Here is a 26,686-nt window from a genome sequence, read left to right on the forward strand (position 1 = left end):
TTTACATTTCCTACTTCGATAAAATGTCTCCTGTTATTCATGCCGACGTTACCAAAGACTTAATAAGCTAATTATTTCACAAGTCACTACCATTGGCTGAGGGTTCTAAATGAAGGTGAGGGTTTTATCTACATAATGAAGATAGTATATTCTCCCTGCTTCATTCCTTCTACATAGAGCATCCAAGTATCCGATTCATACATGGAGAGGTAAGGTGGTAGAGGTGGTCATTATGGGTAAAAGGGAGAAATATTCGTAGAATATAAGGATGTTTGTGGCTGAGTTTTACCAAAGTTACGGTATTTTTTTGCAGTTTAGTAATCAGGGGGAGTCTTACCCTTTTGAAGATAAATTTATCAATCACTGCTGTGTCACGTGGGATGAAAGTAAACATTAGCTATTATATTTAACATTCACCAATTATTACGCACTGCAAATAATCTTTAATCATCAGAAACACTATTTCTGCCTGATAAGTGGACGATGGGATGATATGGTACAACTAAGCTCTGTCAGAATTATTGGTTGTGAATATTCTGAATCGTTGTGAAATAATCTCCTATCCATTTTCACAAATAACTGTTTAAGGAATACCGTATGTAGCAAAAAAGTTTTCAAAGACCTTTTATTACTGATTTGGTGTTGTATAAGTTACCAAAACCAGCTCTAACCACTTAATATATGATTGCAAGATAATCAAGTAAAAAATTTTTTGGTAAGAACCGGTAAAACCAATATGAAAGTGAGAAGATAGTTGTTTTTTTAAACTAAAAGACATATGCTCTTTGAATACTATAAGGACTGTTGGGATAATTTAGAGAGTATCATTATCTCAATGTATCCATATAATTTTGAAAATTCACTTCGTGCTACCGCCGTAAGGGAAAAATTAACTTTACGCCTCATGTGAGTAAGTTTCGGTCCTTTTTCTCAATAAATCTGAAAACATAACCCTAGTTTCCTACAGCAAACATTTTTGCGAATTATTTTCCTACAGTTCATCTTTTTTTACCTATCGCTAGTGCAGCGTCTGAGATCTGACGCTGTCACAGATTTGACTCCCGAAATCTGGATTCATCGTCCAACAGAAGGGATCTAAAACAAGTCGGTGACAAAGCTGCTCATTACAAACGTTATTCGTCGTTTTAGAATAAGAGACACGTAGAAAACGTTCTCATTGAATTAACGGGTCAAATTATACCAAAGCTATGTAAAACATTGTTTGAATTAAGAAACAAAATTTAGACGTGATATGAAACTATACATTTTTAACCTATGAAAAAGATTTTATCCAGGCGACCGCGTAAAGTCCAAATACAGAATAACATAGCTCCTGTCGCCTTTACAACTATATCAACTGTTATAGGAAAGCATTCATCCTATTCAATGTACAATACGTCATTCAAGAGTTATTTATCTTTTAGTCAGCAGTGTTTAAGGAAGATGGATAACGACAATCCATCTGAATTATATATAGAGAGGTGAGGTTTTTATATTAGATAAAATTCGCATCCATTTAATTGTAAGTTCCAACGAAACATGCGAGGTGATATTGTGGTTATCTTTTATTTATCCACAGTGAAAATAACCAAAACTCTTTTTTAACTGTTTTGATGTCAAAATATACTCGATACCATTATAAAATTGACTAACTAATAGAAATAGAAAAGTGATTCTCTCTCCACTACTCTCTAGCACATCCGTAATCTAAATAGTTTGTAATAGAACTAAGAACTTTTGGAAACACTTTTATTCCTTGGACTGTAGCAATATTCATATAACAGCTACTATGTATACTGAGAATTAACGTATTTGCGAAAATTTGTAAAGATTGTATACAGTACATATGCACTCAAAAATTGCTTAAATAAGGCATATCTCGTCTAGGCGTAATAATTTTCGTTGTTTATCTTATTAAAATAACAAAATATTGTATCATTCACTTACTCGCTAGAAGGGTTTAGAACTTAAAAAAATACTGTGATATGAATAATAGTTCAATACCTCAACTATTAGTTCCATCTATCATCCAAAGGTATTCGAACTTACGATATTAAAAATTAAAAAAGACGTTTAATTTATTAAAATTACTATCCTGATAAGTTTCCCGACTTCAATGTTTTATATATTAAGAATTAAAGTCTGAGAAAGGAAATTTAATTATACATCGTCAATCGTCCGTTCCCCTTGATTCGTAATATCACAACGAAGTAAGTGAAGCATTATAAAAACAACATATAATCAAAAGACAGCGCGTATTTAGCCGTTTCCACGTGTCTATATTTCCCAGTGGTGTCTATATTTATCGTCCCTGCGGGTAAATATATCTCCATTATCGTACGGATAATTTATAGCTCCTGTACTCTAACCTAAGCGACTTTGCTTATTATAACCGAAATTGATTGTCTGACGAAAATTAAAGGGAATATTCTACATAGTTAGTCATATCTTTCTTAAAATGTGTTCCTTGTTTTTACTATGTTGGGCATCAATTATATTAGTGACGTTTCCTGACTTTGTTAATAGTGGTCATATCTATGCCTCACTTGCAAGGTTCATCTGGATGAATATGTTACTATAATTTTAATCATAATGTTCTCATGTTAACTTCATTTTTCTTTCAACCTCGTTAGATCTAATGTAAAAAAATGCATACTTATAATAATTTGTACGAATAATTTACGGAAAATTATGAAATCAACATATTGGTAATGTGACAATAAAGTCACAAATTTACTACTACACTACAGTTTAAAAGTTGTAGCAGAGTGTTTTCACAAAAAGTTATGCAGTTTGTGGAATTAAACGTGGGAGTTGTTTTAAATAAATAGTACCAATTTGTAGCATACAAAGAGTTTATCCTCCATAAGCTACACACATACTAGGTGGCGCGTTCCGGGCCTTTTTTATGTTGTATGCTTAATTTATGGTTTTTAGCTCATTTAATTATGGTTATTAGGCTACATGGGCACATGGGTTGCTATATCACGTGTAAAAATATTATATTAATGTACTCAGTTACCAATTTCAATAAAATTATAATTATTTGGTGATTTTATTATTGAAGTCTTATTTGAAAATGCAACTTATATAAAATATACCTTAATACTCAGGTAATTTCCATTATGTACCTATGTAAGCACTACCATCAAACTCTATGAAGCTTACATGTAAAAATTAAGCTTTATTCACATTTTCTAGTCTATAAGTAAATTTATTCTGAAATATTGTGGAGAAATTTAGGCATACTGTAAAATAGATAGGCATAAATAAGATAAAAGAATTCCCTGCAAATAGTAGGCTTCACTTCCGCACAAATATTTAACATACAATTGTAACATTTTCGTCCAAACTTGTATATACTTCCGTTTTAGCATTTTCCTTAACAAGCAACACGCATTTTGAGATAAATCACTAAATGTGTTATAAACGTGTGTTCTAACACGATCATATTGCAAATCGAACATCATGATTTAACCTTTTCCAATGGTGTATTGAATAGAATACGCCTGGGAGTTACTGTAAGATTTCTTTCTTTGAAAACAATTTAGACTCATGAACTTAGCAAGAAACCTGGCTCTCTGTCAACCACCTAGCAAATATCACACAAGAGGTAGAAATAGAATTTTTACAGTAATTATATATTGTCAATAAAACAAACACACATACATGGTTTTATATATATACTAACGTTAAGGAACATACATAAACATATTTACAAGGCATGCATAGAGGATTGCGTTGGAGACTATACACTACGTTACCGTATGTTCTTCAGCGTTAGTCTATATCATTCCAAGCTATATAAACCTCCTCTAGATATGATGATCAAATCATACGTTAATTAAGATGATCATCATTCGGAAAGCGGGAACACAAAGGACGACGTTCTCACCCTCAATAAATTAACAGACAAAATATTTAAATAGAAACATTTAAATGTATATTAGTCTGTTATATTAGGTGTTGAAAATTCCTTGGTGTTTTATATGTTATTCCTTAAAAGAGTAAATGAGTTACACTAGTGTATTTTAAAAATATAAAATTCTAGGATAAAAGTAATAACTCAATTATGAAATTTATATTGTGATGATTTGTAAGTAATGCGTTTTAATAAAATAAATTCATTGAATATAGAAAGTTCTCAAATTAAAAATAGTGTTGTACGCAAATATAATTTAGAACTCAAGAAAGTGTATTCCTGCAGCGGCATTTCTCAATAATGAAAACCGATTTATACTGCAGCTACAATTAACGATAATGAGTTTTAAAGTACTAATATATCACTCTTTTCTTTGTTTCAAATCGACATGCAACAACGAATGAAAATAGCTGCATTCATTGGTTTCAAGCATTATTATCTTACATCATGATTCGTATTTAGCACACAATTAATACGTAACTAGGAAGTTCTATACCAAATTTTTGGTATCGATATAAAGATAGTTGTTCATTGAAAAACGAATATGATTGAATTAAAATTTGTTAGTGATTTTAAGGTCATTTTAAATCATGATGTCTTTCATTACTTCATGTCTCCAAATAACTTTAAGATGAGTATATGCAAGTACATAAATCGATTATTATTAAGAACTCTTTGAAAGGCGACTCAAATAACATATAAAACACTACCCCACGACACTTTAACAAGCTTTCCTTTTCTTGATCCAAACTCTTAATAATAAAATGATTAGATACCAGTTTCCCAACTTTTAAACTGAATATGTAATTTTGCATTAGTTGACCAATAATTTTATTATGCTTTTTTATTTAGTAATAATAACCTTATTTCATTGGCATTTATTTACATAGTAAATAGTTTACCTTTTATATCCTCATTGCGTAATTATGTGTCACTATTATTAGTATACCTAATTTCGATAACATACTGCATTGTTGTCTTATGGATTATAATAAAGAAACGTTCATTTCTTGGTTGACATATAATATTGCCTTCTTACATATTATACTCCGTTCATTCTCTAACTATCACTTTCCCCTTGTAACTGTAAACTCTTATTTATTTCAATATTATTTTTAATAAATAATTATTGGTATAGTTTGAAGCAAGTGTCTATTCGGAATTAATTACTCCATGAAATAATACACATATAAAACAGAGCAAAATTTTTTTGATAGTCTAGTTCTATTTTTAAACTGATCCTACTAACAAAATATGTTAAGGCGATAGATAAAATGTATTGAAATTTTCTGCCAGATAGACGTACTTCGATAACACAAACCCGTTTTTGGCAGACCTCTTGATCCAAAGTAATAACTTATAGGGTGCATTATAATACGAGAGCTAACTTTCAAAGTGATTATATACCATAAAAATATTTTTATAATTTTTGGGTGTTTTTCCTGAAGTAAATTTTCAACTTTTAATATTCTCACTTGCCTATGATATCATTATGTAACAAAGTTCGTTCTATTATTTTTTACTACACACTTGGGAAGTAAGTTGAAAATAATCGTGTTTTTTATAACTATATAAGATTTAATAACATTATATGTTCAAACAGATTTTGTAATGGGAAAATATTGTTTGTACAATATATCATTAATACTGTCTTACATAAATATATCTGAAATATGATTAATCATTATTACTTATTTAAATAAAGTGTGCAATTCAGTATAGGATTTGAATAATGTTTTAATTTAAACGGCTAAAATTATATAATTAAAATAATAATGTATAAAGTACATTAAGTACTTTGAAAGCTGTATACGGGCGGAACGTTTTTATGGCATATCTCCACGTTTCGGTAATACCATTATAAGCTTGGCAAACTTTAACCTTGTAATGGTATTTATGGACCAAAGTTCAGAAAATGGAATTTTTATTTTCTCTATAGGTATATCTGTAACACTTAAATTCTATGTTCGTTTGGACCGTTGTGTGGACACGGACGCATGGAATTGAAAAGACTTGCATTTATCAAATCGAATGAAATGTATAATAAAATATATTCCTAGCCAACATTTATTAATATATGTCATATACGTTTAAATTTTACACGTTGTTGACTGCAAATACATTTTATCTTCGTGTTTGAAGCCTCATCTAAAGGGTATAATTAATAATTATATGAAGTCACACTTGTTTCATAAGATCTCTCTTTACATTGGAAACATCAATCAATTCGTGTATCTATAGCTCCTTATACTGCATTTATATTAGAGAAATATTTACTTTTACAGGTAAACAAAAATGATTAGTGTCTCACTATATAATATGACATATATCGTGTTTAACATAATTATTTTACAATGATATTATTATTCCATGTTCAATATATCAAAGCATAAATCTGATTTTGTATTAAAATACAAAACTGAAAGACAATATTATTAAAGAATAAAAATCAATTTGTTAAACTTACAGTTATACGAGTGCAAAATAATATTATTAAAGACCCAACATTTGTACTAGAATCCTGGAGGTGAAGTTACGAATTAAAAAGCTTTTCCTTGATTTTTAGAAAGTTGGACTATTAATTTCACAAATAACTATATGTTTTTCTCTAATTAATAGACAGTTAAATGACACATATTTGCTATAGTATATATGCGAATTAAGCAAACTAGCAGAGCAGTTCCAAAATAATAAAGTACAATAAAATAAAATTAGAATTTAAATTGTATCTTATATTAATTCTAGGTCAATATATTACTATCTGCACTATTTTATTACTGTTTCTAAAGTTTTCAAAACAAACCATTTTATATTTCCTTTTTTACTAAATGGATATAAAATGATTGATTACATCAATGAAACAGAAAGAAACTATCACTGAGGTAATAGCTAAATTTAATTGTGTTATTATAACCTATATTGTTTTAAACTTTATGATGAATTTGCATTAAAGAAAAGTGTTAAGCCATGATAGCTTTGGTAGGATTGGAATCGTATTGACTGGGTAAAATTTATAATAAATTATAATAATCTTACCCTGAGATCATATTATGGAATATGACTTACTTATACCCAGTAGTCAGGTAATTAAACAACAATTATACATTCGTCATTGAACATCATAAATAAACATAAATTCACTAGTTACGGTCAATAATTCTATCTCTATAGGTAAATATAAAATTATATATATATAAATATATAAATATATATATATATATATATATATATATATATATATATATACATACACGTACACATCCTACTTAAAATATTTAAAAAGAAACTTTATGTTTCAGTATTGTTCAGTGCTGGTGAATAAAAATAGAGTAACGGACTTTAGATATCCAATTGTGTCGATTACCACACAATAGGCTCTGTACAGTGCCACGTTCTGCACTCCTTTGTTAACTGAGTAGGTGTGAAGAAGGAGGAAGATGGGCGTGATTGATTTACAAAGGAAACTTGTAGAGTTATTGGAGTTGAACAAAGTACAGCAAAGTTTCATGTTCATTTCAGTGGAAATTTTGGAGCATGCAAATTCTGAAACAGTGGAATTCTCTAACATTATTTTGTTTGAATAATAATACTGTCTTTGAATTTAATAATTTATAAGCATATATTTAACAATTTTCATTAAATTGTAAATACAGAAGTATAAAAATATTAATACAGTCTTGGGTTAGCACAGCTTGGTGAAACTTTTTACTTAGATATAATAGAATTTAAAATCTTTACATTTGAAATTCAAAAGTAAGTTAAACGCTTCAATATTAATAACGGTAAACGGTGATTAAATATTACGCAGCTGGATGGAAATGCAATTCTATATAGGTAATTATGGGTACTTTATACAACAGTCAAAATGTCTATACACATTAATCTAATCAGCAGTAGTGAAACACAATGATTAGCAGGGTTTTGCCTGAATATAATATTTAATAATATTATATACACAAACATATTTTGTATGGGGAAAAGTATTGTTTGTGCTATATGTAATCATTACTGACTAACATAATGGTATCTGAAATATAATTGAACATCATTACTTATTTACAGGACATGTATAATTCTGTATTGGACTTGCGTAATGTTTTACTTTAAACTGCTCAAAATATAAACAAATTATAGAAATAAAAAAGAAGTACAAGAAATACTTTGAACGGTGTATACGTGAAAAATGTTTTTACAGCAAATCTCCACATTCTAATTATATTATTTATACCATAATAATAATACAATTTATACCGTTCATTGTTACAATACTATCAGTAACCTACGTTCCGAGATTTTCAATCTGATCCCTTTTAAGGTTAAAGCCTAAACTAATGCATGACTAAAATCTATGATAAATGAAATAAAAAAAAAAAACAAACAGAACGTTTTTGACACGCGTGAGTGAGGAACAACAACAGGCAATTTGTGTGTCAATTCCATTTACACTAACTTTAAAACATGCAATGATAAAAACTAAACACTTTTTATTGAAACTGAACTACAGGTCACAATAGGTCTGCACACCGGCCAACCAAATAGAACTTCTCAAAACCAACGCAATAAGTTCTATTGCATATGCTACATCGTTTTAGGTAATAATTAATAACGAAACTTAAGTTGAATTTCATTTGGTTGGTCTTTTTGAGTAACAAGGTTTATAGTTCTAAAATAATAATTTTGTCAATATATAGTTATGTTTTGGAATACAATTTGAGATTTTAAGATACGATTGGAGAGAAGATTATCGTTGATTATGTATATATATATATATATATATATATATATATATATATAATATATATATATATATACGTTAAATTGTACAAATGGCAATAGCCTTGTTTAATTTCAATAAACATTGAATAACAAAAAGTACTCCCGGCGGAGCAAGTACTTTTTGTGATTCAATGTTTATTGAAATTATATATATATAAATATATAAATTTTAACACATCATCCATCAACACATTTTTCATTATGGGTTAGTGCACATTTAAATCCTTTTTTATCCACTCTTTTTATGTAGCCAAAAAATATAGTTAAGGGGTCGTTTATTGTTATTAGTTGTTTGTCTGTGTTTTAAACCCTGTAAACAGAAGTCATTATCATCTGGAACTAAATGGGTTGAACTTTTCCTACAGAAATGATGTTGGAATGGTAGGTTATGCTAATTGGTTTCATATATGAAAAGTGAATTCTTTCATAGTCTAAGAACGAGCTTTATTGATTTTGGGTAAATGTTAATATTGAAGCCAAAACTTGAGCAGGACACTGTTTAATATCACTTCGGGACAACGAGATTCAAGACTGGAATTCCCATATCTGGAACACAATATATGATTCAGTATTTACAAAGTAAATACGGACTGGGTAGCTTCTGTATTCTATCTCAGATTTCTTTATTGCTGTCGTACAAATGGAAATAATTTTGACACATGCTTAGTTCTGATTACTAATTAATTAATCGTAAAAAAGTATGTGCTTTAATATCTCCTATGTATAAAAATTTCAAATTCTAAAAAATTATTAACTATTATTCTAAATTCAGAATTATTTTTAAATTACTTAATGATCTTAGTTATAATGCTTATAGCTTAAAAATGAAGTATTACAGCCATAGCTATGTTTGTAAGGCAACAATAAACAACCTTATGCAACTGAGTATTGAATTTCCAAGATAATGTCTAATAACTAACGAAATCGCTTGGTAATGTAATACGACTGTACTCACAATGTTTACAAATATATATTTTCTACGGTTTTCTCGTTCGTTAACCCTTAAGAGCAATAAATGTAATCAGGTTATACAAATATTGTCCTACTCAAGTTTTGGCTTCAATATTAACATTTACCCAAAATCAATAAAGCTCGTTCTTAGACCAAGATGGATTATGATTACTATTAATAATAATTTATTATTAAGGGCTATATAATATGGAAGGATAAGTCAGTAAACAGTTTTAAAAATGCCCTGATCGTTAAAAAAATTTTTATATGTAATACATGTTATAAAAAACTTTATAAAAAAGTTAATGGCACATATAAGGTTAAAGGTGGACGTGGAATATCACGAATTGCCGTTATCAACGTATTCTGCTTACTCTCTTGACTAAAAATATATGTAGTTTTAGGAGGTGCAAATTACTAATAACATGATTTAGGGGATATGTTCATAACTAGTTTAGTTTCTAAAGTTTCAATGTTCTGTTTGTGTGCTGTGTCTGGATAATATGTTTACTGAAATATATCTGCGGCCGGGACTGATAACTTATCTGTTATCTGAGCGCTCCGGGGCATGAATCAGTGCTTCCCAAGATAGGTTGGATCTAGTGAGTGCGTGACAATCTTGGATCAACCATCCACTAGTTCGACCAAACTTAGTAAATTTTGTGTGTCAGAGTGTTTTGTTGGGCACGTAAAGAGTTGACTTTTTGACTGAAACTAGATTATTTCCTTTTTAACATGGAATTTTTAATAATGAGTGTATTTGTTCGTCGTGCGGTCGCGCATTGTTTTTAAACCGAAAAACTTGGATGTTTCGTTGTGATAGAAAAATTAGAAGTAATAGTAAAAAAAGTTTTACATGTTGTAATTTTTAAAACTCGGCACGGGCAGGTTGCTTTTTTAAAAGAACACGCTTAGACATAGAGACATATTTTCGTTAGGTGACCACGTTGCTGCACTTAAAGCCACGGAGACAACGCTATATTTCGTTGGAGTTTGGCGTTTTTGCAAATTGTGTGGTGAACTGGTATTACTTCTGCCGCGAATTGTATTTCTTTTCCATCATATTTCAATGACGTCGAAGAAAATTGGCGGTCCTCTGACAGTCGTTGAAATTTATGAGGCTAAATTTGGAAGGATAAAATACTATCGCAGCTGAAGAATTCAGGGACAGTGGGTTTTTGGGGGAATCGAAAGGCAGAGCAGAGATTCCTTCCTTGTTCCTGTTGAGCAACGCGATAGGTACAGTCTGCTTGACGTAATTAAAGAATGGGTTCTGCCAGGTACGAAAATTGTTAGTGACTGTTAGAAGCCTAAAATTGTCTCGGTGATGAGGGATTCAGGCACTTGTCCGTGAATCATTCAATCAATTTTGTTGGCCCTGATACTGGTGCACATACAAACACTGGCATTGACAGAAACTGACGAGAAGACAGGGCGAAGATCCCTCGTTATGGTGTCCGGAGTGTCCATTTTGTCGGATAACCGGTATAATTCCTTTTCAAGGCCAAATATCCCCACCCTTATACCAGGCTCCACCACTTTTTGTTGCTGCTGCTCAGCTCTATCCGCCAACACACTAATGGTAAGTGTTCTCTGTTAATGTCCATTTATATATTTATAATAGGGTTTATCATGATTTATTAAGTTTTTTACACTTTACACAATTGCCTTTGCATTAAATTACAATTTATATTTCTGATCAGCCCCTCTAGAATTAGATATTTTACTGATAGTTACGATCATAAGGGAAGTTTTTCTTTCGTTGACCTCAGCGTTGACATTGGCAGCCGATGGTGCTGCCGAAGCCCGCGCTAATGGCACTCGACCCAACTCGATAACAACTAATTAATTTGTAGCTCGAAATTAAGAAAAACATTGTTCATTTGGATCCAAATTCTGCTCATTTCAGTAATATTTTTCATTTACGTTCACAAAGATGGCGCAGCATCCGATGACGTCATCACGAGGTTGAATCACGGTCACAAAAGGTCACGTGACACCCAATCGTGGAAGTATAACATGGAAATATTGCTCCGCGCGTGAACAGTTGTTCCATTTTTTTATGCTCTAGAACTTCGTTATTTCTAATTTCCACCCTGTCAAACCTTATATTGCTGGGTTCTGTAGGACGATTCCAATAAGCTAATAACGCGAAACTCGTATTTTGCCGCTCCGGCCGTTACTTTAACAGTTACCCTAAAATTATAACTACAGTAAATAACTAAGTATAATAAACAGTTAATTGTATGTTAGTTACTTTTTGGGAATGTAGATTTCTCTGTAATAGGTTACATAAATAAGCTATAATTGTTAAACATACATTAATGCGGTTTTTTTGTTTTCACCGATTTAGATATTACAAAATAAAATCAAGGAATTTAAGACGTAAAAAACATTTCAGAAAGCAGAAGAACCTCAAAACTATACTACAGTGTTTTTAAGGCAACCTCACTGCATTACTTGCTATGTACAATTTAATGTACTATCAATTTATTATATATTTAAATAATTCTTCCCTCTTTAAAGGTAAGAATCATAAATACAGATATTAAATTTACTATACCAACGAAATAATTCAATAATGTAAAGCATATATTTATGTAAACTAGAAAGTTCCAAGTTAGAAGCTACGCTGCTTCCCGAATAAACATTACTCAGCGAGTTCCTACAAAACACTACATGTATCGTAACATAGTGGTTCCCAAACCTTTTTACTAAAACAAATACATTTAGAAACCTATAAGTACTACTGAATTGTGTACAATAATAAACCACACACCTGTAAAATTGTTCTATTAAAACATTTTATTTAATGCTTAAGGTTTAATGATTCTTACATAAAAAGACTCTATATTAATATGTAAAGAGGTTATACCATTACAACAAATTAAAGGAAATATAATTATAATATACTAAAACAGACATAGAGGTACAATTTTTATCTTTACATCAACAACAGTTAGTTAATGAGGCTATTATATCAGTCACTTTGTAAGTCTGTAAAACAGTTAGCACTGTTAGTTTTATTCATAGATTAAATGTATGGTTTTAGCTGTGGTAAAGTATATCGCAGGTAACTTTCAAAAACCATAAAATCTACACTCATAGGAACATGTGAATAAAAATTAATTAACAGTTTTACAATTTACAAAGTAATTTGCGTATAAGTTGAGGAAATACAAAAAAATACAAATATAATGGTATAAAGGTTTGGGTATAATGTGTGTTATCGTTTGGTTTGAAAGGCAACCAAAAATGTTCAGCAACTACAATATTTAAAATCCAATAATTATTAAAAAAACTAAATGGTGAGAAACACATTTTATGTCGACTGCATTTCTGCAGTTTGTCAGGCAGTACACACACATCGTTTTTAAATAGATCTCTAGTAAAATTGTATTGCCAGTTATGTCTTCCATCATCTAGAAAATACTAATCAACATAATTCTTGAATTATACCAAAATACGTGGAACAAGGTCTTAAGTCGTTGATTACGAACAACGAATAAGTATGTTATGTATAGAATAATATCAGTATTTTTAAATTTTAACCTATATGTTATTTTTAAATTTTAATATGCTTGATGTTAAACTAAAAATAATTAGATAAGTTTAATTGAATTTATAGTATTTATACTACTATTAAACCAGTATGAAAGTAACAGACAGCCTAGTATTTTACCATGACTCTTTATTAATATAGGTAAATGTTTTTAAAAATGGAGTTGCGTGCTGCATGTATCAATTGAGATCTTTTTGCAGATAAAATTAACTGGTATCCGTGATTCAGGCAGAGAACAGATTTAATTTTTGTAATTTTTTTATAATTTTTATTGTTTTTGCGTGTTATTTGTAAATATAACCTTTAAAACATTCACATATACGTTGGTAGTGATAACATTGATTGGTAATATATAACATGCACGAATATAAAGTTTTAAGTCATGTTCCGCAAAACCTAACCTCAAGATTATCGTACTGTCAGTTTATCCCAACAAGACGTGAATATATTCATTATCTACATAGTCATTTTTATTCCAGAAATTTAAAAAAATTATGTTTTTTAATAAATTTATTTAATTTGCTATTGTGAATTCAAAACATTTTCAAAATTATTGTTTTACTAACCTTATTTTATCTGCGACTACACAATAGATAACGCTTGGAAAAATTTCACTTCGGAAAAAAGTGATTTGTAGAAATAAATGTATGAATTAATTTTCAGTGGTTCATTATTATGTAACTAGCAAAGGAAATAATACATTCTGCTCGACCTTTGCTTCATAAAATTTAGAAGTATGGAATAATCAATTGATATTCTTCAAGGAGAGGTATAAGATAGAGAAAATCCGTTAAAATTGTAATAAATTTCACAGATTAAATATAGTTGAAGTTTAAAGTGGTTTTAACATATATATATATATGTTAGCAAAAGAAATCTTTATACGATATTTAACTTCGTGACCTCTATTAATTAGTAAACAATTCAAATGTATGATTTTTTTACTGGATTATTTCCTCAGTGATAATTTCTACAAACTGTATAGGTAATTCCACAAGGGTGTTGTATGAACAGAGATGGACAGAGAGCAAGTTAAAATCTAGTCTGTAAACCTATACTACATTGCTACAGAGGGAATATCACAGCTGAACAATTGACGCACATGTGTTCTTGTAACAAAACACAAACAATGAGCTATCCAAGTTGTTCATCCAACCACAAGTGATGAGCTGTTCAGTGTGTTTTGTTTAGCCAAGTTCTTAAGCAAATGTTTATACGTCCTGCACGTCCATGAAACTGTGAATCAGTTTGCACATACATAACAATGTAGATAATGAACGTGTAGGAAAATGCATTGGAAAGAATGCACACAATAATTTATAACATCAAATTTTTTAGTTTATAAATATATGATAAAACTTGAATTAATAAAAACGAGACAAATTAATAGAAAAAGGTATTTTAAAGTAAAAATGTACTCCTACTAATATAGGTTTAAAAATTATTTTCGCAAGTACAATATATGTATAACAAACATTATTTTTGTAAAGAACGGAAAACAGAACTTTTTAATTGTATAAAATGTCTTGTTAAGATATGTTTCAAAACATTACTTTTAATGTATTGAATTATTTATTTATCAAATGTTTTAAGATCAATACTTTAGGTTTGTTTATATAATTTTTGTGTAATTATCGACTATAAAACGAATCTAGGTAAAAAATATCTTGTATGCTTGGTACAAAAATAGTTTCATTCTTATTCCGCTCACTAAGTAATTAGTGTATGTTAAAATTATTTGAACAGAACAATGAAAATAAACTTCATCAACAGAAACGGTTATCAGTTAACACTGCAATAAAATATTTTTATGGGTACATAAACTTTGTTCTTGACTATTTTCAGCAGTTACATGAGAGTTAAAACTCATCTCAGGTTGTTCATTAATACAAAATTATAAAAAAACATCATTTACTCCATCATATTTTTAAAAGCTCACGTTCGTAATTTTGACCCAACAGTTTAAAATGAACTAAAATGGTATTTTTAGTCAATAATGAGACATATCTTACATGGAAGTATTTTAAAATGAACATAAACTATGTTTAACATTACTTGAACGTAAATAATAGTCATATTCGAACAATACATATTTTGTGCTAGACATAAGTTACTGGTATGTGCAGTACACTTGGGCTATCTATAGAAAACAAGCAATAAAATTCAATGAATACCGTGACAATCGTTTCTTATATTTTGCCTACATTTATTCTTTACGACAGGTAATGTAATTATTTATCAAAAATAAACAGTAAGGTTAGGTAATTTCTTTTAATAAATGATGATTACATGACTATTTGTAGTAAAAAGTTTTGAAGTTATTCGTTAAAAAATGTTGATTTGATTAGATCAGACTTCTGGTAAAAACTAAAAATGAAATTAATTTTGAATACTCAGGTAATAATGATGTCAGAACATTTAAGTCGCATGTAGGTGATGTAACTTAATGTCGGAAGTGATAAGTTACAGACTGACTTGATTCATAATCTCTATCTCTGAAACAATACAATAGCAAAATGAATATGAGTCAACCAACAGTCAACAAGAAACATATAGTTTCACGTGATAATCACTTGTCAACTGTCAGTTGCCAAATAGCACTGAGCATAGTTACATTGATATTCTCGATCTGTCTACGCTATATAAGCTGACGTGAAAACAAACACAGTAAAACCATTTCTACTTTAGATCAGACAGCAGACGCTGGAATTCCAATATCCGCTGTCTGGCTGTGGGTATTTGACTTAGTCAGGAGTAATATATGTTATGGGATTACATATAAGGTCTTGTATGTCAAACCGCTTTTTATTGTCTTCAATATTGCACCGTTTGATATATATATATATATATATATATATATATATATATATATATATATATATATATATATATATAAAACAATAAAACCCGGCTATGACATCACGATTTACCATATTTCTTACTCATTCATATTGTATGACTTAGTAAAAATACTGTTCACTAATGAAAATAATGTCCTTGAAATTAGAAGAGTTTTCAACTGAGTTTTGAATTGTTTTCCATTTTGTTGTTTGATGTGTTCAGGGAGACTATTGATCAATCCGACACCAACCTGAGATGGTAAATTTGTGAACGCATTTGTCTTGTGCTGTTGGACGCGAAAGTTGTCCCTGCCTCTCGTCCCGTGTTAGTGAACACCCCCTCCCCTAAGCACACCTGGACACGGAGTAGAGTATCACCTCGAGAATGTAGAGACAGGGCAGAGTCAGAAATCCAAGCTCCCTAAACGCGCTTCTACGCGACTCTCTATTGTTTAAATTCAGAATTAATCTTACAGCTTTTTTTGGAGCCTGAAGACTCGCTCTAGCTTGTGCTGTGCACAACAGCCTCGAAGTCTGATTCCATATCCCAAGTGGGGATAAATTAAACCATAATAGGCCATTTTTAATACCGTAATTGGGCAATGCTTTGCCAAATTGCGAAGAGCAAAGATGCCCGATGCAACCTTGGCCCAGACATGTTCCACTTGAACGTTCCAGGTTAGTCCTTGATCTAGGAACAATCCTTGGAATTTCCTTCATTCCGTTTCATCGAGTGGGAGATCGTCCACAGACACTGAAGGTTTTGTTTCAGATTCTCGTTTGCTTAGCGAAAATTTCATGACATTTTATTTTGATTCATTTGTTTTCAGGTTGATTTCAGAAAAAAAATTTAATTCAGAAATTTAACTCAGAAAAAGTAATTATTTCTAAGTTTTGAAGTGTTTTGGTTTTAACACAGATATTTTTATCGTCAGCATACTGAACCACCTTTCCATTCTGAATCGAGTGTTTCAGATCGTTTACGAAAAACAGAAAAAGAACTGGCCCAAGGATAGATCACTGCGGGACTCCATGGGTGATCTTTACTTTTGAGGATTAGGCAACCGAGTTCTGCACACACTGCTCTCGGTCACTAAGATATTATCCAAGCCATTGTAGAGGCAGACGTCGTACACCACTACTTTCTAACTTGTAAAAAAGTGTTTCATAATACACACAGTTAAATGCTTTGGAGAGGTCGAGAAATACATTGAGCACGTGTTCACGCCTCTCCAGTATATCGACATGTTCAATGAGGTTAGTTACAGCGTCTACTATACTCCTTTTCTCTGAATCCGAATTGGGTAGGGCTGAGAATATCAAAACTTTCGAGGAAGCTGTTGAGCTGTTCCAGGAAAAATTTCTTAAAAATTTTGCTTAGCATTGAAATTGGACTGTAGTTGTTAGTTTGTAAAGGATCATCTTTTTAGAAAATCTGAATTAATTTTGCAGTTTTTAATTTTGATGGAAAGATTCCGGTTTGAAATGAACAATTGATTAATTTTGTTAGTGGTGTTAGTAAATGCCTGAAGCAATCTTTTAACATACACATTGAAACTCCGTTGATGTCGCAGGATTTTTTGGAATTCAGTCTCTGAATGACGCGAACCACATCCCCCTCCGTCACAGGAGTCAAAGCGAAGGATGACATTGGTCCTTGCAGGTTTTGAGTACGAGGACGAGGCACTGGTAACACTGGATCAACAACGGCCACGTTTGAGAAAAAGTGTTAAATTTGTTCGTTATTCAGAAATTTTGATCGTTTGATAAATTTTTATTGAGATGTTTTTAGAGCTATTTGGTTTAATAGATTTAGAGTAACCAATTATGATTTCCTAAGCTGTTTTTTGATATGTTTTCAGAGTTTTACAAACATTAATTAATTTCGTAGGATTAGGCAGCTCGGATGACTTGTCTGTAATTTTTCTTGTAATTTTGATAAAAAGTTTTAAAATTAACATTTTCAGATGTTATGACAATTTTGTAAAAAATTTAAGTTTATCCATTGACACAAGAATTCCTTTTTTGATCCAGGTTTTTTGTCATTTTTTCCGTTTCTTAGTTTTTTTCAATGGGCGAAACACATCCAAATGAAAATTTAAACATTATAGAATGCCGTAAACATTGCATCCGGACAGTCAAAATTATTTTAAAAAATCCCAGGAGCCCTTCTAGGGACTTTTATTTAAAAGTTTAACATTTTGGGGTCGGAAGTCTCTCCTAATACTGAAGGTGACTTTTTCGTTTTCGAGGGAACATCGTAAGAAAAATAGTGTTCAAATAATTGGTAACATACCTCGCTAACCCATCCTCCTCACTGTATTTAAATAAATACCTATATTATTATACTAGAAATCCCTGAATTATTATTATAATTACGCCTCAGAAATGTTCAATCAATGGTTAATAGCATGCATCTACTCTCGACTATTACTATTGTACAGAAGGGGAAAAAATTTAATTCTGGAGATTCTAAGGAAAGCCATGTAACAGATATCTCAATTGGTATTGTACACATTTTATGAAACATAATTAATTAGATTAAGGAAATAAAGTAGTTTGTTCAAATCTTTAACAGAAGCCAAAAGTAGAGAGATTATTATTGCTTTACCACAGTACGAGGCTTCTAGAATCTCTTATCCGATTGTTAGCTGAGCTTATAAATTAAGGGCCTGGACTATATTTTCTTACTAATGTCTGTCTCAAGATTTCGGACCATAAAAGTGACGTATGTACTTTAAATTTTGCATCAAGTTTCATTATTTAATGACACCGTCGTGGTATATCGCGGTACTTGTTCTTCATCGGCTATAGTTCATCGCTAGTGAAATGTTTTACTATGCTATAATCATATAACATTTTAACATAGTAACGCATTTAGAAATAAAAATTAAATTTAACATACATCTCTATGCCACAAGTAAATCCTTGCCTCTAGTAGATCTTTGGATCTAGTAGGCCTCAACCTTTGATAATTAACGACTGTGGGAGCTTCTACCATATGAGACGTTCACGCCTCTGGCATGCCACAGACTGAATCTGGTGGGTCCTGCTACCATAACATATTTAGGACTTCTAAAAGATGTATGTTTCTGACATGTCTAGGTCTCTATCAAACCTCGGTGTATGGGATCTACCAGCCTCTGACAACTCCCGTCTTATAGTGGATTCCGGCATGTGAAATTCCTCGGCTTCTGACAGTTCGTAGTTTTTATTAGCTCTAGGCCATTGGGTGTACCCTACTTCTAGTAGGTCCCACCTTCTAGCAGGTGCCGGTAGTTCCTAGCGTCTGGTTTCCTTGAGTCTCAGAAAGGTCCTATTTTCTGGTAGATAGCTGTATCCATCGATTTATCGTTCTCCTTGCCTCTCAGGGTTCTCCATACCTCCATTGCCTCCGGCAGGTCCCGGCCCCTTGCGCATCTCGGTCTCTGAGAGATTTTAGTATCTGGCCTCTGAGAGATTCATTATAGTTATTATTATTAATAAATCCAGAACCAAGCCTTAACTCTCAAGGCCACTCCATTCTGGAAATGGCTGCAAGCTCGGAACTCCATATCCTCAACATGGGCGGTGTTTTCAATTTCCGTCGTTCACGGTATGAGGAGAAGATCCCGGACATTACCTTCTCATCTGAAGGGATCACCCACAGGCTGAGTTACCGATACCATATTGTACGGTTTCCGAACCAGCAGTAATGGTTATTGTTAAGGTCTTTCCCATCTACCATCTTGCGATGGAAATACAGGCGATATACAGCTGCAGTACAGAAGTGCACAGAGATACTGCTGCCTAAAAAGAGCAAGACGGCACCTTTAACTGGTTAAAACGCGATTGGGAAGCCAATTCAGAGAACATTGAACATTCAGACTCATCCCGGATATTCGGTGGAACGGTAGCACGGTTAGGTCTTTTATTCATGACCCAGTTTCTCTCGGCTTACGGGTATTTTTTGGCCGCCAGAGTGCCCTGTATATTGTATACTGACACTGCAGACACGAGGTAGTACAAGTTTTTCGTATGCGACAGATAGGATGTGCGGCGGACTTCCCTCCCTGCAGAGATCGGCTTCGCGATCACTCCCGAGAACATCGTTGGAGCTATTCTGAGGACACCTGGAAATGTGTGAAGCACTATACATAGGTATTTCAGGCAGAAATGGTCGACCTCGTTCGGCCTTATCTCTCTTATTCCCCCGACGAGAAAAATCCTAATCAAATCAAATCTGTTATATTGCTAAGACAATAATACATCGTATGGCAAACGTCAATTAATATTGATATCCAAAAATTTCAGTCATTCATACTATTATACACATACAGACATACAATTTTTAAAGACACACCTCTTTCATTCATCGCCAATGCAACCCACTTCGAACAGCGGTGTCATTCTTCTAATTGGGCGTCCTCCCAGTTGAAAGCCAAAAACTCACCTGCATTATAAAACGCTTGAGACACCAAGAAGCGTTTTAGGTGAGTCTTAAACGCCTTTGGCGTTGGAGGATCTTTGATCGGATTGGGCACTCTGTTGAGGAATTGAACACCCGCTTGTAAAGACAGGCGTTCTTAAACCACCGTTATGTGTCTACCAGTTCGGTAGTTTGCTCTGCCACGTGTCTCATACATGTGTATGTCTTGGCCTCTGGTTAAGGTACATTTATTCACACCAAACATAGTTGTTTCCAATATGTAGAGACATGGCAGAGTTAACAGCTGCAATTTCTTGAAAACTTTCCTGCACGACTCTCTGAATTTGAGTCTGAAAACTCTTTGGAACTGAGTGTTAGCGCAAGCTCCCCAAAGGATCACTCTATAGGCCAGGCGGGGGTATATCAAGCCATAATACGCCGTAATCAGTACCTGACTCGGGCAGTATTTTGCTAAAGACCTCAGAACAAATATGCCTGAGCAGATTTTGGCGCAAACATGATCAATGTGCACATTCCATGTCAGTCCTCGATCAAGGTACATTCCAAGGAATTTTGAAGAGTAGACTTCGTCCAGTGTGGAGTCAGCCATCAAGATGGCAGGTCCGCACTGGTTACCCGCAGGGCGCAAAGAAAAATTTAAAACGTTGGTTTTTAAAGAGTTTATTGTGAGGTTGAGGCTGTTGAAGTATTGGACACAGTTTTTGATATCAACAAAAGGCTGTTGTTCCAAAACTTCGCTTGATCTTGCATTGAAAAAAAAAAAGAATCGTATCATCTGCAAACTGCGTATCTTCACACAGGACTAGCTCGAAGTTCCAGGCTAATATCCCTGGTGATGAGAGGGTATTCTAGCCGGTAATATGTGAGACAATGAGCCTGCGGGAGTCTGGAACTATTAAGGGGGGTTAAAACTCTCTTAATGTGGGGGAAAAACATTTTAGCCTCCTTTTCCTCCAAAAAAACCTTGTATTTTGTTTCAAAGTAAGACACGAATTAAATATACATTCACATACATAAACGTAGAGATATATTTTATCTTACAGTTGTTATAAATGTAGGTGTTAAAAATATCATTCTAATATTTTTCGGAAGATTTCTACATTTCTAAAAGTCATAAGAATTAAATAAATGTTTATGGTCAACTTTTATGGAATTGTATAAAATAACTTGGAAGTCAAAAGAAAAATGTAATATACATCACATTTTACATAATAAACGTAATTTATATTTACGGCCTCAATTTAGTCATCGCTCGAGATAATATTTAAAAATAACTGAGTTAGAACCTACATTACGTATGTAGGTTCTAGCATTACGACTGGATGCCAAGTTTAATCCTTAATTTAATTTCTCGACCATTTCACAGACTTTTGTGATTCAAGTCTTAAACTTCCAATCGTCCTAGTCGTAAATTTTATTATTGTCGATAGTCTGAGATATATTTATATGATACAAAAAATAATTCAAAAGACTATCTATTTATTTTACTTGATCAAGTGAATAGTTATAATAATAAAAATTACATTAACCTACAAAAAAATAAATAGAAAGTAATTCAAAGTTACGAAAAGATCTGTTACTAGCAGCTTTGCATGCAAATTTCCAAATCTAAGACCTTAGGCTACTTATTAAAATAACTTATGATGTAAATATTTAAGGACCTTATGAAAGTAATAAAATGCAAGTAGTGTAATTTAAAGTAATAAATGATTATTTTATTATAATAACAAGGATATTGGATTACATTAATTTTTGTTTGTTACTATAATTTACAGTTTAGAAACTCATATTTAAAAAGGTGCATAATATAATAATTATTTATAACATAGTTAATTATAATGAAACTTTACAGACCCAGATGGGAATTTTTACTAATTAGAGACAATGGACAGTAGCCAGTAGCGATTTTCTAAAGTAGTACTAGGCATATCACTTAAGGAGGAATTCTAACAATGTCCATGTAATTTTTACATAATTGAGTAACACAAGCTCGCGTACCCGCACACGCACTCTTAATTATATTTTATGAATAATTTAGATCCAATATTATGATTTCTTCGTTTTGCGATTGCGTTAGTAATACCTATGTGTCTGTAGATACATTTGGAGTGTATGAAGCAATGAAAAAATAATCTTAGACATAACATGTTATTTTAATATGTTTAACATTTTTGGTACATTTCTATTACAACCGATAAAATTTAAACAGTTGTGGACCGATTTCTTTCTTAACGACAATTTCTAAGAATCAGCTTTTAGTCCAGGACGTGTTTAACAGCTAATAACTATGAAAGGCCTAAAAAACACGTTAAAGCAATGGTTATATTCTTTCATAATTCAAAATGTCTACATATTTTTTTAAGAATAGACATGTTTATTAGTAGTTGAAACTCAACACAACATAAGCACCATGTTGATGACAAAGGACTGTTCTATTGACTTATTGAACACACATCCAATTAGGTAAGGAAGTCAAGTATGGACAGTTCTGAGCTTTTTACTTGAGTCGCATTGTGCTGGTGTACAGTCAACCTGAAATACTGTCATCGAAATACTAAGTTGCCTGATTCATAAAATATAAATTTCATACCTAGCTTTGTGTATAACTACTGAGCAATCTTGTTATTTATTCTTAAAATAAGTTTTAACATTATTGCAATTAATAGTAAGAGTTAGGCGCTATGAATTGATTTCAGTTTTGTTTGCTTTATATTTTCTAAGAAACCAGCTTTAAAAAACGGATAAATAAACATTCTAAACTGTAAAATATACGATAAATACATTGACGTAAGTCGACAGAAACCTCCAAATAAATCCAAATACTTTAGTGACTATTTTCCAAACTATGACGTTGATAAGTATATTTTCTCCTTCATCATATAGATCAAAACATGAAAAGGTAGGCTCTGTATTCAAATAAAAATGATAACGGGTTTCGTTTATCTCGTACGCGTAGTTTCTTCGCAAAGAAAACTTTTACTGTTAAAAGACGTAATATTTTTACTTTCCGATGTTGAGCTCTAATTTTGATTACAATTTTACATTTGTTTTTAACGGAGATAAATCATCAATACAAAGTTGGTGTGCTGAGGTGTGGATGATTATTTTTGCTGTTTTAGGGTCCAACAGTAGGGCTGCAACAAGCAACTTTAATTGTTACCATTAAAATATTTGGAACCTGACCTTATACTTTACAGATGGGAATTTGAGTCCTCATCTTCACTGTTCTTAAGTGTATAGCATTATATTAGCTAAATCTTGCGTAAAAAAATACAATCAAAGGTCCTTTTCACGATCTTATCTTTCTATTAAGAGTCATCTCCAATATCTATTCGTGTCGTCGCGGTGGCCAACGTATTTGCACTGACAAGTATTACGACCTCTGTACTTTTCATCTACGTACGGGTTGTGCACAAAATTTTTTCTGCCACCAAACCTATACAAACGACTCAAGCCACGAGTAGCGCGGGGGTTACAAACTAGGTGTGGTAGGACTTTTATATGTGCAAAGCTCCTGTTGACTGAACCGAAGAAAATAAATTGCAATGTTTTTCAAATTCATTGCATCTATCTTTAAACCCCACTCCGACTGAGGCTGCTATCAACAGTTGCTTTAACTTTGAGACAAAGCTCTAACGTTTGCACATGCAACTCAGTTTAGGTATCATTGCAGCAGCTTTGCCAAATGCCTCAAATCCTTCTTAGAAATTGTGTTTCATTACATCAATATTTCTCCCAAGTATTCGACATTCCTCTTCGTTCGAAACACTTCCAACGCACTACAATTGGAATCGCAGTTGGCATTTTTCTTCTTGAGAGAATAAAGTCATTCATTTAAGACATATCTAGTCACAGGCAGTGATAAAGGTGCACTCTTTCATTCGCCTCATAACTTTGTTTGGTATAACTCGATCTCAACCTGTTCACCTCGGCAATATTATCCACATAACACACAAAAATGTTTTTGGCATATTCGTTCCAAGCAAAATATCATGAACGTTCTTAAGCTTAAAAAGCTTACAGATATATTAAAAATTATAATACGGTTATTATAAAGATTAATTGTTTAAATTACTGTTGTAGATAGCAACTTTAGTTTTTGAATTTTACATACCATATAGAAAAATAACAAGTTATCCTAATAAGTTTAAAAAATATAACTAATTAAACATCAAGATAAGTTTTAAAACCAATTTGTTTTTGAGTATGTTTAGTCTGAATTTAAATGTTAATATTCTAATAAAGCAGTGTGTATAAAAAAACTGTATAGTTGAAAGAGCACAATAATTTAAAATAAAAAAACACGTTTTAATCATAGTTATGAACAAATAATATTAGTTGAATGCTGCTGGATGGGTAAAAAATTTAAAATAGCATGATGAGTGTAAAACACTTTTACTTAAACAGCCACACAATACTGCAGAAGTTGCAACCTTATTTATACCTGCACTGCAGATAACTAATGCTAAGGTTTTTATTATATACTAGCATTTATCTGCGATTTTGCAGGCTAGAAGCAGGTAATATTTAGTACATAACTTTAAATGCTATACTAAACACGTTTAAATATGATTTATTTTCATTGAAAATATTATAACTTAGTAGTCAATTTTTATGACTAAAACTTAAGTTTAAAGATCAATGTATGGGGGCCCTGAAGTTGGTAAGTGAAGCAGTTTTCATTAGGGTCAATTATGTGATACAATGTAAATGCAACATTCCTTAATATCTGAAAGAGTGCCAACAATAATATCAGAAGGACTATTAAAATTGCAAGCCATTGTATTAAATATATTTTCATTTATAAAATACAAATCTATGTACTCTATCATGCATCCTTGGTCAAAGATAGTTTCCATAATTACCTTTAACAGGGGCGACATCCGGAACATATAAAAAAACTAATGTGTGTGGAGTATATTTTTCTTTCATTGAAATAAAGCTATACCTCGAGAATATATTTTGTATCTTTTCTTCAGAGTATTCGCATCCAATCTTCATCTGGAGTTTTCACCATAATGCAACTTAGTGAGCTACCTGTAAAAATTCCGTGATATTATGTTATGGTGATTGTAAAAAATTGCAATCAGCGCAATGAATCTTGTCTCATTACTCCAGCACATATTAAACATTGCGTCCGACAAGGATATCACTTGGAACGATACTATATAAAAGAATGCAATCTTTGTATGAATAAGTAAGCTTAATTTTTTTCCAAAATTTTTGTTATATTCAATATTAAATTATTTCAAACTATATGACCTACTATAACCATCCTTTATCCATTCCAGTGGTTAAATGTCGAGAGGCATTCAATATTGCTATATAATATTATTATCTAGTATACGCATAGTGACACAAAAAAGAGATATCATCGTTTGAAAAGTTTTTTTGGCAGGCGGTAAGAGTATACAGCTAGTATTTTTAATTTAAAATCTCAAAAGTATTTGACTGTAGGAAAAAGGAAAATGATGATGTTACCAGCTACCTATTAAATTGAAATATCTTTTTAAAAATATTGTACGGGTAGGTTTATTTTTTCAATGCTCGTGTTTGGAAATTGCACGTGTATGAAAAGAAACAAAGACACCAAATAAATGAGATTAAATTAATTATATTATGATTAAAATCAAGCAAGCTAATAAATATAAAAATATATAATATTTTAGTTAGTTAGAAATATAGGATTTAGTTAACAAAACCATGCGTGGATTTGTTATATTAATGATTAAGGTAATTGGAAACTATACCATAGTTTTAGTAACATACTAAAAAAAATAATACATTTTTTATAGATGGCAGTAAATAAAAATATTTTATGAAAACAGCAATATAAAAGTACCAAAACGTTCATTGACGTTTTAACTTTCCATGAAAATTTACTGGATAATACTGTGGGTAAGAAAGTTGGATACTTTCAGAGATGAAAGATTATTACATTTTGTCTTAGAGGTAGCAAAGTTTACTCTCAAAGGCTTCTGCTTTATAAGGTGAAGCTAACTACATTAGTATTCCCAAGAACTGTATCTTGATTTTAGTGTTCGCAGTTCTCTTGCGATATGTATAAGCTACTCTTGTAAATGGTTATTAATAACAACCAATAATGATTAAAGCTGCATGTTTGATCCCTATTACATAAGGAAATAGCGTTTCTATATACCTTACCGACAGCACGGTTCATAAAAAACGAACTGATATAACTAACT

The sequence above is a fragment of the Homalodisca vitripennis genome, chromosome 6 (genome assembly GCF_021130785.1).
Source record: "Homalodisca vitripennis isolate AUS2020 chromosome 6, UT_GWSS_2.1, whole genome shotgun sequence".
Taxonomy (NCBI): Eukaryota; Metazoa; Arthropoda; class Insecta; order Hemiptera; family Cicadellidae; genus Homalodisca; species Homalodisca vitripennis.